Genomic DNA, 13,563 nt, shown 5'->3' on the forward strand with positions numbered 1-13,563 from the left:
CGTCTTAGGGTGGATATTGTTAGCACAGCTAGCACCTCCAGCCTTCAGTCCTCCAAAACTGAGCCAGTTACATATTTCACTCCTGAGTTGACTACTGCCAGCTAAACCAGACACTGCTGATACAACTCATTGTTCTCTAGATCAAAATACCAAAACATTACTAAACTGTGCTATGCTACAAGACACCATCTTTTTTCTGTAACATCTTGACAGCAGCAGCTAACTAAACCTAGTCTTACTGACCAATAACTTTACAAGCTGTTGCATTTGCCACAGGTTCCACTCCCAAACTAAACTATGTCATGCATGTCTACATTTGCAGTTTTTTTTGTTTGTTTGTCTTTTTTTTTTGTTATTACATGATTGTTTTGTTTGTTTGCTTTTTTGTTTGTTTGGTCATTGAAGGTGATTGCAGGTATTGGGGAATGATTAATTAGGTATTTGAATATACTTATGAGATCTGAATCCTGGAATAAATTGATATCCAGATGTGATATCCAGGTGTGGTCATAGAGCTCTCTGCTTGTCATTGGTTAAACCCGGACACATCCTAATACCAGGTGTAAACAGCTCCTAAGTGTTCATAACAAGGCTTTGAGTCTTTTAGCTGGCTTTAATTCTTCATCACTACCACAAACTCTGACAGTATGCAAGCAAATTATCTTGGCAAGCTTTTATACAGTGTGAAATATGTCCTAGGATGCTGCCTTTTTTTGGCAGATGTCTAAAATAACTAATCCTAATGAGAGGGAAAGGGCCAATCCTACAGTGGCTACTTAGTCATTCGGCTTTAGACCTGGAGACATGCAGAGTGTTTGGCTGGAGAGTGCTAAAAATGTGCCTCACTTTCATCCTTCACACTTACATAACATCATTTCCATACTCAAACAGGCAAACAGGAAAGTGTGATATGCATTTATCAGTTTCCATGTGAGAAGGCATGCATGACATGATGCATTCGAGTGTGTCTATCCATGTGTGTAGGAAATGCAAGCAACTGTATCTGAATGTAAGAGCTAATAGGGGAACAAGACAGATTCATTATGTTTTCTAATGCAAGGCTTTAAACATGAATAAACATTGACAGAAGTGTCATTTGTCCTGTCAATTACGTGCCAGACACATGTCTCCACTGGATTAATGATTATGACTGCGTGCCATTCATGTGTGCATTCATTATAGAGACTGAGTCCACTGGGCTTTCTGACCATGATACATGTTATTATTAATTACACCTTTCACTTTAGCCCCATGTGAGGTTTGTCAGTATGTGCACGATAGTCCCTGCTCCGATGCGTGTTTTGTTCTTTTTTTCTTGACTTTGCTCAACTATTTAAGAACACATTTCCTCTCTATGCTGAGTCTGGCACTCAAACCAAGGGCATGTGCAGCAGTCATTGTACTGCTACAATGATAAGGAGAAGCAAGAGTGTGGGAAGAACACAGCGTCTGATTTGGCTGTGGTGCTTCCTTCTGTCTGATCTTCAGCTAAAAAGGCCCTAACTCCTACAACAGGCTTATAACCCCTTGCTAATCCCCCCCTTCTGACTCATTTCACTGCAGTTTGAAGCTCTCTCTTTAAATCTCTTGCTCGCTGTGCACTCACACACACACATACACACACACACACATTTACACATATGCCAGAGTCTGTGAATAACAAAACCCTCCAGTTGAAATGGAAATGTCTCGCTGGACCGGTAAATTGCAGTGTGAGAAATATCTTTGGCCGAATGTTCAAACACAGGCGCAGGGAGAGACACAAGTAGACACTGCAAATCAATTCTTGTGATCTTTTTTAATTTTAAGTGCATGGATACAAGCCACCCATGACCTCTTCTAATGATAGTTTTCTGGTTTGTTTCCTTTTAGCCAGTGTTAAATAGTTTATTCTTTCCAAACGTAATTATTTTCATTTTGAATAGAAAGACACAGTCAGTGGGTGCAAACACACCAAACAGCATTGATACAGTCTCCTTCAAAGGCAAGACATTGTGTGCTTTTCTTTCGATCCCATTGAGTTCGAATTAACAGCTTATTTTCTTAATACAACAAAAATGATTAAAAATGGAGTTTCATTAGAAAGTTTGGCTGTCAGGGACTTTGAAGGGACAGAACGTAACCCTCAGCAGAAGGCCTTTGTGTCATTATTACAGATTAATGTTTCACCAGCACTGGAGGAATTAGCATTAGTGACGGTTTTAGTGTCAAACGCTTGTTTCAGAGCTGTCACTTGCACCCGCCTCCCTAAAATGAGACGACTTAATATCATGGCACTAATAATACCAACCTCATCAGAGTGCCAGAATAGCAAATCACAGACATGGGTTTTAGTGGTGAGAGCAGAATTATGGTGTCTGTCACATGGTACCCAGCTGGTATCCAGAGAGGGCTGAGGCTACATGTATTTAAGTATTTTTGTCTGTTTCATGTAGAAAAGCCTTTTTGTATGTTTTCTATTATTATTTCAGAGTTGGCCAGAAAAGAATGGATCCTCTTCTGGTCTGACATGTGTTGTCATGTACCTGGTTTTAAGATAAGAAAAACACTCAGAAAACACTGAGTGACAGTACTTTTTTGTGTTAAAGACATGCAGCAGCTCGATGTCGGGCAGTATGACAACAGAACAATAGCCTTACTCTGCATATTTTTTGGCGGCATCTTCTATCCATGATTAAAGCCCAGTTATTTACAAAAGCATCAAACGGCTGCATTTTATGTCTCATTAGACCCTTTTAACAATCATAAGTACATGACTGTACTCCTGAAATCACAGCCAAAGCTTCAACTTAAACACTTGTAGTTTAGAAAACAACTTTATTAGACCAAGGCGTTTCAGCTTGTGGCCTTCATCAGGGTCATCAGAAATGAGTTAAAATCAGCACTTAAAAAGGGTAGGGCTAGGATTGAACAAATAAGAAGAGACAAACATTTTCATGGATTGTCCAGTCATGTGAAGCTACATCTGATTCAGCCAATGGATTGACTGCAGGGGTGTGTCACTTTAGCAACTCTGTGATTTTTGACCAGTGAGGTGCTGGTAGAGGGTGAGGGGAAATGTCAAAAGGGGAAGGATCATCGGCACCATTTTGGTAGAGGGCCTGAAAGACAGCTTCAATTGGATGGTGCTGGCACTGGCAGCCATTTCAGAATATTAATTGAACAGAGGATCTGTTTAACATCATACATAAAAAGGGAACATCAAAGAAAAACACAGACAAAAAAATTCAGGGAACTTGGAGAGCACCTTGGAAGTTGGTGAAGTTGTGCCAGAATTTTTGACCAACAAATTCAACACTACCAACAAATGCACTGCGTGCCACACATACTCATTGACTGCTTATACTGTCCATCTTGCGACCTTTATGGTTCATATTTAGGGAAACTAAGGCATCAATATGGGAGGGATGGAGGCTTGACTGCGGTTGGGTGACAGTGTTTTCCGCAAGGGAAACAAAAAAGTCGCTTGGGGTGCTGGTGGCTATACATCACTAGTTGTTGGGACAGTTTGTTGAAGCCTTAGAATGCTGAAAAGCTAACATATAGCTTCATCTACATTAGAATGTGTGCTGTCAAAAAAGGTGGTATATTTTGTTTGTGCTTCTTTACATCAGTGTGGTAGAGAATAAACACATTCTGGGAGACGTCAGGTCCAGATCAGCAGATTAATAACAAATTAGTGAAGAGGTTAAATGTTTTAGCTGACTCAACGCTCACCTCTTATTTGGACATACTTCAGCATTTAACATCAAATGATCCCATTCTTGGGTATTTTCTATTTCAGATCAGATATGCTTTGTATTCTATGTATCTGTGTCTTCTGGGTCTCTGCAGTGTGTATAGTCCTTATCGTGCAAATTCTCCAGCTACCCTCACTGATTTATTAGGCAGCCTTCGAGTGCCGCTGCAGCTGCACTCTCCATCTTCATTGCCCTATGGAATTGCATTGACCACTCACATGTGAATGGGATGAGAATATGGTTATGCGGAGATGGATATTTACCATGCAGAACATGTCCCCCGTCTCCCCCATTCAGAGCCATTAGGCTCTGTACTCAAACAAATCTAAACCTCTGTTTAAGGCCAGACTATCAGGGGCAATTCTTTATATCAACCAATTACCTTTGTTCATCAGACAGGAGTGAAATGTCAGCTGTAATTTGTGTGCTCTCAGACTCATGACACACATGCTTGAACCCAGCTACCAGTTCTCTCATGTAAGATGAGTGTGTAATAGCTCAGTGATGAAGGCAGGCTTATCTTCAGGATGTATGGACCATTTAGACCTCCCATTACATCCATGAATATACTTTAGATCCAATGAGTAGAGGCCATTCTAATCCTTGGACTATATGCTTTGTTCAAGGAATCATTGGTATAGGGACTCCTAGCCCTCACTCTGCATTAATGGGTATTTTTTGATAATACTGAGTCAAATGGCATGTGTAATGGGAAAGGGGTCACCTCAAGTGCCTACTGTTAATCATAGTATTAGTATTGTCAAAGTATTCACAGGCAGCCTCACAGCTTTACAGAGCAGTTTTACCTCATTAGCTGACTGAGTTCAAGCACTTCATAGCTGGGTTTGAGCATGTGATAGTAGCAATGGAACTTCAACTTACCTACAATACATGGCAAAGCTAGGAAGCAGATCATGAATGCAGTTCAGAATTTCTCAAGTAAAAGATGCAGGTATCTTATTGGTGGGAGCCAAAATGAAGAGAAAATGTGGTTACATGCAAATCAAGTAGAGACAGGGCAACAAAAAATAGCAGCAAGAGAAAGAGGATAAATCAGCACATTAACACATTTTTAGATCAAGGTTCTTGATTTACAGTGTTTTGATAAACTGGTTGTTTCTTTGTGGTACTGACTTATAGTGCAAGAACATCAACGTTTTTGGGAGATTAAAATGGAAGACAGCTTTTCAAGTGGACAAAAAACTTGATAAAGCTTTCCTACAATTGTAAATTTTAAAAGTTTCCGACAAGTTCAAATGCAAATGTCTACTGTAGTTGTGTTGGCCAGTGTGTTTGAATTCTTCTCTACGTCTACAGAGGCTACAGTTACTGAATGGAGCTTTAACAGAACTTTAAAAGTTAAGAGGGTTTTAAGAGGTAATATTCTTCACTATTGAAGGGTTTGTCCATCTCAGCTCTGTCAACCTGGAGACAAACCAGACACGGGTCTAGTGAAAGCCTAGGGCAATAGTTTCCATCAGGTTAACATTGAATTCAGTTTAAAACAGAATACATCAATTACATCCTGTAACACTAAAAGTGCCGTGTAGTCTTTGTAAAATCATCTGCTTAAATACACTTTTCAAAAAAGTCAGGTGTCAATTTCGTATTTGTTTTATTTGAAAAAGTTATGAAAAAAAAACAAGAAAAAAAACATAATGGTCAAAATGACCACTACGTCGGTTGAACTGTAAAAACAGTCCACAGAACATGTTGGTCTGTAAATTAAGTTGCAGCGCTGTGTTTTTAACCCCCTAATAAAGTCTTCCAACCAAACCATGTTTCTCTTCTAATTATTCCCTTGTACTGCCACTGGGATGAATTTGATCTATCTGTCACTGTTTATTCATAATTGTTGACTAATGAATTGGTTTTGTATCCCCTCTAAACCTACAAAACTAATGTACAGTACAACTCCCGCGTAGCAAGAAAAAGCCATTAACCAAGCAGCAAAGAGCAAAAATGAGTTTATGGAGGCCACAGTTTTGTCACACAAAACACAGATTAATAGCTCACAGATAAGAAAACTGTGATACTGTTAATTGTTTTATATTGATTTTTTGAATTGATTATTAATGCGCTTGCTTTGAGTCTTTGCTATACCAACACAAACCTGTATTTGTTGATATTTAATGCTGAAACACTATTCCATCTGGGTGTTGCAATGCTATTTAGTATGCAAGAAGACACCATTGCGATTGAGGCTTTTCAACCAATGTCAGGCGATGTCAGTTAACAGCTTGTCCTGATTGAATAAACACAGTGATAGAGAGCATGGAGGGATGAGGGAGATGAGAGGGTACATGTTTGATTAGCCTCTGAAGTGAGGGATGTGCCTTTAATCCCCCCTCTAACTAATCCCTCTCCTCTTGGAGGGTCCTCATTGCCTGGGGCGAAAATGTTGTTAAGTCCAGAGTGTGTAGCCAGCGGTCAAACTGTGGAGCTGTTTTACATCAGTACATCCTTTTCCTGTAGCTTAATGACTTTTTATCGAGCTATCACTTCACTAGGATGCTTCATATTGAGTCCAAAGTGGGTATGCTTGCCAGAGATGTTGTTAAAGAGTTTTCCAAAAACAGTGTTACCTATTATCATTTTTATGTTATCATACAAAGCTAGTGCTGGTTGCAGGGCTCTGGGGATGGTGTTGTCAGTTGGTCCCTTGGTTGGCTAGTCAGTCCATCTGTTGGTTCGTCACTGTGGTCCAGCATAATTGAGCCTACAGTAAACTTTTTGAAGCCTAACGACTCAGGGGGACTGGCCAACAAGATTTGGCATTGATACATGATTGAATGCTTTACTTCCCCATCAGCCTCACATGCACTTTGTTTCAGGAGCATATTAGCACATGTGTCAGTGTGCTAATGCGCTAAATTAAGATAAATGGTCGTTTGGAGTGTGTTTAAAAGGTTTTTAACAGTCTTCTGACCATCTGAAGTACTTTTTTACACTACTTGTCACCTTCACACTGCACTGATTAAAAGGCTTGCTCAATTCACTTCCTGGACTACAGTAGCTAGAGTCAAACCCCCAATCTCCTGACAGACGGATGGTACCACTGACCCAAGTTTGATTTACATTTTCTGTTCAAAAATTTGAGAATAGCATCATAACTTTGAGAGGTAAATGATCCTCCAGGAATTTTGAAAGCCATGTATGACAGCAGTGTAGCTTTTTTTGTTGTTGATTCTTCTTAAAAGGAGGGAGCAAAACTCCTGGAGTTTTTTAGAAAAGACAGATTCTGTGAATATTAGCATACTGGAAGGTTAGGTCCAAGGATATTGTTCTCATAGGATGGAAACAGCCTTGATAGATAAACCCACACAATTGATGCATATTTGGTTTCAATTTAGACCACTTTACTTACTCAGTAAGTGGTAGAGAACATGAAAAACATCCATTTAAGTATTCAACATAAATTAACTATAAATATTTTTACCTCTGCCGAGGAGGTTATGTTTTGGTGAGAGTTTGTTTGTTTGTCTGTGAACAACATAGCTCAAAAAGTAACCAATGGATCTTAATGAAATTTTCAGGAAATGTTCAAAATGAGATAAGAAAGACGTGATTCAATTTTGGAGGTGATCTGGATCACAGTCTGGATCCAGGATTTTTTAAAGGATTCTTTATCAATGTGAGATAGGAACGTTTTTACCATATGTGTATATAACTCCTCGATTAAAGGTCGGATTGCTTTGCAAATCAATACAAGACAAGGTCACCATAATTTCTGACGGATGTAAAAGTACAATCCAAATCCTGGCAATATTATATTAAGATCTGAAATGTGAAATATGTACTGGGTCTTCATAATTTTCAACACAGTCAGGTAACAATTTATTGTACAAACCTGCAACTAACACCAAATTGTAGCAGACAGTCTGCTGAAAGGGAGTATAACATTAAAGTAGGACTAAAGTGCTGTGTCACAATTACAATATGCTTGGCGGAGGTCTGCGCTCTCTGAGTGCTTTTCTAGATGATATTATAGAGAAAGTGAAAGAATTGTGAGTACAAATTGCAGAAAACATGATATATTTTCCCATAAGACTTGACACCTGGACATACCCATGAAAGTCCTGGACATAGAATGCCTTATTATAAAAAATAAGTAACATAAATTTCAACCTAACACAGGCATCATAACACTGCTGTTTTAAGTGCAGCCTCTCAGAGCTGTCAGCATGGCAGCAGACCTAAAAATATCTGGAGAGTTTTGCAAAGAGGTATACGTATGATGTATGTGATATTAACTTTTTAAACTGAAAATGGAAGTGTCTTTACTTGAATGGCAGCAGAGTCAGACATTAATTCTCCATGCATGCCAGAAAAAGCCTTTTTACATGAAAAAAGCCAGGCTTCAATTAAAAAGCAAGGCTTAAAGAAGTATTAGATGATAAACCCACACTTGGACATGTACTAGTCGTATGCGGTTTAAAACACATAAAAAAAAGGAAAGGAAAGGAAGCAAGAACCTGGCAGCTACAGCTAATTTTAATTCCCTGAGCACTATTGGAACTTGAAACCTCAGCTTGTAGTTTTATCCTGAATACTGAGCCTCAGCTGCCTGTTCCCATTATAAGCCAACATGCCAAAGCATATCTTGTACTGAGCAATTCAATTTAGCCAAATGAGTATCCAGGCTCCAGATAGCATGCTCTAGTAGCTATAGTGAAGCTCCAAATAGACAGCAGCTGTCATGAAGGACTAGTTGCTGTAATGTATACCAAACGCCTCGCCGGTGGTATCAATGTGTGATCAATATGCAATAAAAACTCATTAAAGCATTCAATGTTCTGTCAGGGAAATTAATTCCGGAAGACAAATCTGTGATGTGTCACCCTGGATATGATTTCAGTCCATCCATGCAGAAAGAAGTTATTTAAAGCAAGAAATTGGATATGGAGGGAGTGAGGGTAGAGGGAGTGAGAGATACAGAAACAGAGATGGAGAGAGAAAATGAGAGGATGAAAACAACTCGTCTGGAAGAGAGGAGACAGAAAGAGTCTATGACAGCCCAGCATAATGAGATTTGGTAGTCTGTGTGGCTCACTATTCACCTGTAAGAGAATTAACATAAAAAAACACACCATTCTCCATTCTGCTCTCATCTTTTCAAACCATCACCGCAGCGCATCCATCCCCTCCCACTCAGTGATTTCAGCATCTGGCGGATCAATCATCGGGCTGTTTATTGCAAAGGCAGTCTCTTTACCTGGTTTAAAAGCAGTGGGACAAAACTGCGCCCGGGATGTGGGATCCCACCATATGTTCCACTGCAAACAGGCGAGCTATGTTCCTCAGCAGGATGTTGGTGGATGTCGTTTCCGCAAAATGCTATTTCGGTTTAATCTCGCGTTGTACGGCCTTTCTTTTTTGGGTACTGCTGTGAGCTTTTTGGAGGGAACAAATGGGAGTGAATTTTAGCACAGGATAATCTATGCCTGCGTTTGCCTTTGTACAGAAAAGGACACAGAAACACAGAGGCTACAATAACAGCTCGGTCTGTACGATAAAATGCATCTGGTGTGGATGGTAGGATTCTTCCCACTGTGCATGGCTGATATTCTAATTTCACTCCTGAGAGGGTGTGCTGTACATTTTTCTTTTAAGAGGGAAAGGAATAAGCATGAATTTGTAAGCATGTTACAAAAATCCCTAGGCCTCGCACCTTACCTCTCTTTGATTTCACACACCAATCCCATATATTACTCCAATTTGCATTAATATCAGAAACCAACTGTTTATTGATCGTTTTGGAATCTCTTTACACATTTTTCTGTCTGCCCACAGGTAAAACTGCACTGAGCCACTGACAGTCTGTGCTTTTCAAAGAGTTTGGCAGAATATAAATATTGATTGAGCTCTCCTTTGACTTGTTTCTGCGCAAGGTCTTATTTCTCTACAGGGCAGCAGGAATGTGGAGATGAAGTAGAGGCACACGCTTGCTAACTTGCCAAAGTTTGACTGTGGTGTGTTATGAACCTTGAGCTCATGTGATGAGGGCACTTTTCTTCTCATTTTCACCTTTTCTTTCCCATCTGCCTGACTGAAATAGTATATTGATTCATACTGCATTTTCACAGTCATCTAACTAACCAGCTTTAGAGCAGTTGCTTTTGGTGAAAGCATTGACTGATGATCAATAGTGCAGATTACCCAGGAAAATAACAGGCTCAATTCAAAATATCTGATTAACATCTGATTGCATATATGTATCCCATATAGACCTATCAGCCAATGTACGTGGTGCAGATAAAGGTGTGACTCCTGTAGAGTCAGAAACAACCGAGTGAGGATTTATGAAATGCTTTCTATTTTTCTGTCCTTGCTTCTTGTATTGTTTCCAGCATTGTGCTTGTTGACATGCAGGAGGACTTGCAAAGAAGCAAAGTACAAAGGCCGTATGGGTGTGTGAAGTTATTTTGTGTGTGCTCCGACTGCAGTATTATTATTTTTTTTTGTTCTGAGTCAGATCCTGTGAATAGCTCAACTAATTTTCCCATTTATCCCTGACTCTGCGTTTACAAATCGTCCCTGTCACATCCTATTCATCAGTTCCTGGCCTTTCATTTATTCAACATCCTCTTCTTTACTTTTACCACATTCTCTCCATTTTTCATACTTGCCTTGAACAGATTGGGCCACAGTGTTACGCCAAGAAAGTATTTAGTTCAAGTGTGCGGAGGGTGTTTAACTGTGAAGTATCAGCTTCCTGCGTTTCCTCGCTGTTCTTTTGTGTTCTCTTTCTGTCCCCATTTGTCCTTTATATTTAAAGTTAAGTAGTTTATTTCCATTTGCATAACACTTTAGGACATTCAGTCTCCATTTGCCTACATTAAGCCTGTGTACAGGAATGGCAAGCCTTGGGAAAATGTGAAATCTGAAATGCTCGACAACACACTGGGTCCTGCTATGTAAAATCAGAGATGAATATTTATAATTCCCCCCATCTGTTGGATGAATAATCATCGCTGCTATAATTTGCTCTGACAGTGGACTTAGCAGAGCAGCCAATCACAGCCCACTTTGACCTGAAGGCCTGCAGTCAAAACCCACTTTTAAAGAGATGAGTAGAACAAAGCAACTCATTACGCTGCTGCACAGATTTAGCTCTTGTTGCTACCTCCCATCAAACGTTCCTATCCCTTGCTGCCATCGCTGTGGCTTCTCATTTTGATCCTTAATATCACTCAGCTGAGAGGGCTCATGGGAATTTATTGAAAGTATATGAATCACGGTATGCCTGTCTTTTCTGTCCCATCCGTCTTCCATTAGTCTGGTTTAGGACAGGGCTCGTGGATTGATGAATGGAGGAAGTGGCTGGCAGGGCATTTCCTTTACTACTCCTTTCAGCTATACTATGGAAGCCTTGCCAACTTCTCTTTCAACCAGTTCAATGGTTTATTGCTGCTTCACACTGGATATATGTTTGGATGTGGAAAAAATATGCACAAAATGAGTCTTGCAGTGGTGTTTTTGGCGAATCTTTGAAGTGCCTTAATGTGCAGGGAGACACCTGGTGTCTGTCAGTGGGGTGAATGTGTGGAAATGAGGCTGTCTGCCATAGAAAAACCCTGCGACAGCACTGTGTATATGGCTCAGCTTTCAATGCCTTGGGCTTCATCTGAATTGACTCATATGTGGCTTGTTTACTCACACTCAGCTGCAGCAGATAGCAATATCAGGCTGGTCTATGCACCATACCATATCTACATTTCATTACACCACCTCCTCTCAGGGATGAAAAAAAAGGTTATACAGTCATCTCTGGGAGATAAGAGTATAATTCTGTACTTCTCTCTTTGAAGTCCAGGCCATAGAGCAGGCATTTCACTCTGCAGCTTTCTTCATGACTCTATAAGAAGTTCACATAAATTTTTGGTGAAGTTTATCAAAACTTCAGAGAGGTCTATCTTTCATGTCAGTACAAGGATTCAGATTCTTCCAAAGAGGGAACAGAGTGTTTTTTTCTCTTTCAAACCAAACAAAGTGTTCCCACAGTGAGATTGTAAGCGATTATACTCAGGGAGTACACAGCTAGCTCACTGGCAGTGTAAAAAAACATTCCTCGCCATCTTTCTGATTGCTAATCATTTTGTTGCAGCTCAACACTGACAAGGATCAACAGCAGCATGAATTGCAGTTAGACTTAAAGGATAATGTATGGTGAACAGGTGTTTATGCAAATTAGAAGTCTACCAGCCTGAGCAGGATCACTGATCATTATCCTGTTTATTATGCTGCCACCCAAAAAAGTAAACATGGTGACACAAAATGTTGACAACCAGTGTTCTTACTAACAACACTTAACTGTTAAGGATCTTTTTCAAGGTAAATGATATTTTTTCAGGCTTGTGAGAAAAAAAACATTTATAAGACTTATTAAACAGTCCCAGTGGGGGTGGTACAGTAATGTTGTCTACCACCTGCTTTCCAATTTGTAACTATGCAGGATGGCAGGATACCAATATTCTGTCTGACAGAGTCTCTAAATCTCTACATCATTTGGACTTTTCACAAGGCTTGGACAAGTAGTAAGTGGGAAGATAATAGATCAATCAATAAATTAAATACTTTTGTTAAACACCAAATCAAACCAGACAATATCATACAGCTCGTAAAAGACAGCCTGTCATATTTTTCAAATCTTGTTGTGAAGATCCAATAAAAACAACCCTAAGTTGGCAACTGAGCAAAAGCTGGAAGAGGGAAACCCCAGACAGTCTGAGAAAAACTGCTAAACAGACTTTTTTTATTTTTTATTTTTTTTATAAAGTCACTGGGTTGCTATTTTATGAAAAGATACATACAATTCAGGAAAGTCCAAGATAAGTTTGACCCTTTAACACATGTGCCTTAAAATGTCTGCCTGGCCTTTTTTTTTTTTACTATAAATAGGTAAGAACATGTTATTTGAGTAATTGCTTTGGCCCATTTTCCGGTAATACTTTGAACTTTCAATATCTGCAAGTTATGTACAATTTACTGCATAATATATATGACAGTAAACCAGTTTAAAATGAGGAAAATACTGAAACATAATTTGATTTTATACCTCAAGTGAAGGAAAGAACACTGCAATTTAACATAACACATTTTGAAGAATGAACTTAACATTTGACATCAAGAAAACACGTAAAATAATGTTTATAAGTCTATTTCCCTTCTTTACAAAGTACAAACACAGCATGGCACTCTGGTATATAAAAAAAGGGTTATTATATATTATAAACATTAAATTGTTTGTGTGGACTGATTCCTGTATAATGGAATGACTTTTTTCCAAACGGTGTACCAAGTCTTATGCAAAGTAAAACAAGTAAAAAAAACTAAAAGAAGAGAGCTTAATTCATCCCAAATTCAACCCGTTGAACGTTACTTTTTTTTAAAAGAAGTTGCTCATTTAGATGCTCCTTTGGTCTTGAAATGACAGGGAAACCTCAGTGTAGATGTTATAGCCTGAGAGGATCTTCTTTTTTGACACTTTGGCATTTTTGGACAAACTACTCTCCTTTTTTCTGTGCTTTCCTTTTATCCATCTGCACTCTGTGTACTCAGGGCATCCTTACATGTCTGAGTGAAAACACTGTAATAACCTCATACTGACTGAAAGCTCAACATCTCACTCTTACAAACCATTGGAATTGTTCTCATTGGGCAAACCACTTAGGAATGATGGTCATACAAAGTATGCTTGCACAAATTGTCATTGCTGGAGATAATGGGTTAAAGAGGGGGTATTTTGCTTTCCAGTAAATTAACAATGCTGGACGGTCACACTCAATGTGTGCAGATTTTCAAACAACTACTTATTTGAATG

At 39.2% G+C, this 13,563-nt stretch overlaps 1 protein-coding gene across 11 annotated transcripts in view; it reads left to right on the forward strand.

Annotated features, from left to right (window-relative positions):
* The window catches only part of adgrb2 (adhesion G protein-coupled receptor B2), a 286,386-nt gene that overhangs the window by 25,619 nt on the left and 247,204 nt on the right, over window positions 1–13,563 (forward strand). The gene's annotated exons all lie outside the window — the stretch shown is intronic.

Source organism: Halichoeres trimaculatus, unplaced genomic scaffold, assembly GCF_033239565.1.
Source record: "Halichoeres trimaculatus isolate MK-OKI-2021-1 unplaced genomic scaffold, fHalTri1.1 fHalTri1_scaffold_14, whole genome shotgun sequence".
Classification (NCBI taxonomy): Eukaryota; Metazoa; Chordata; class Actinopteri; order Labriformes; family Labridae; genus Halichoeres; species Halichoeres trimaculatus.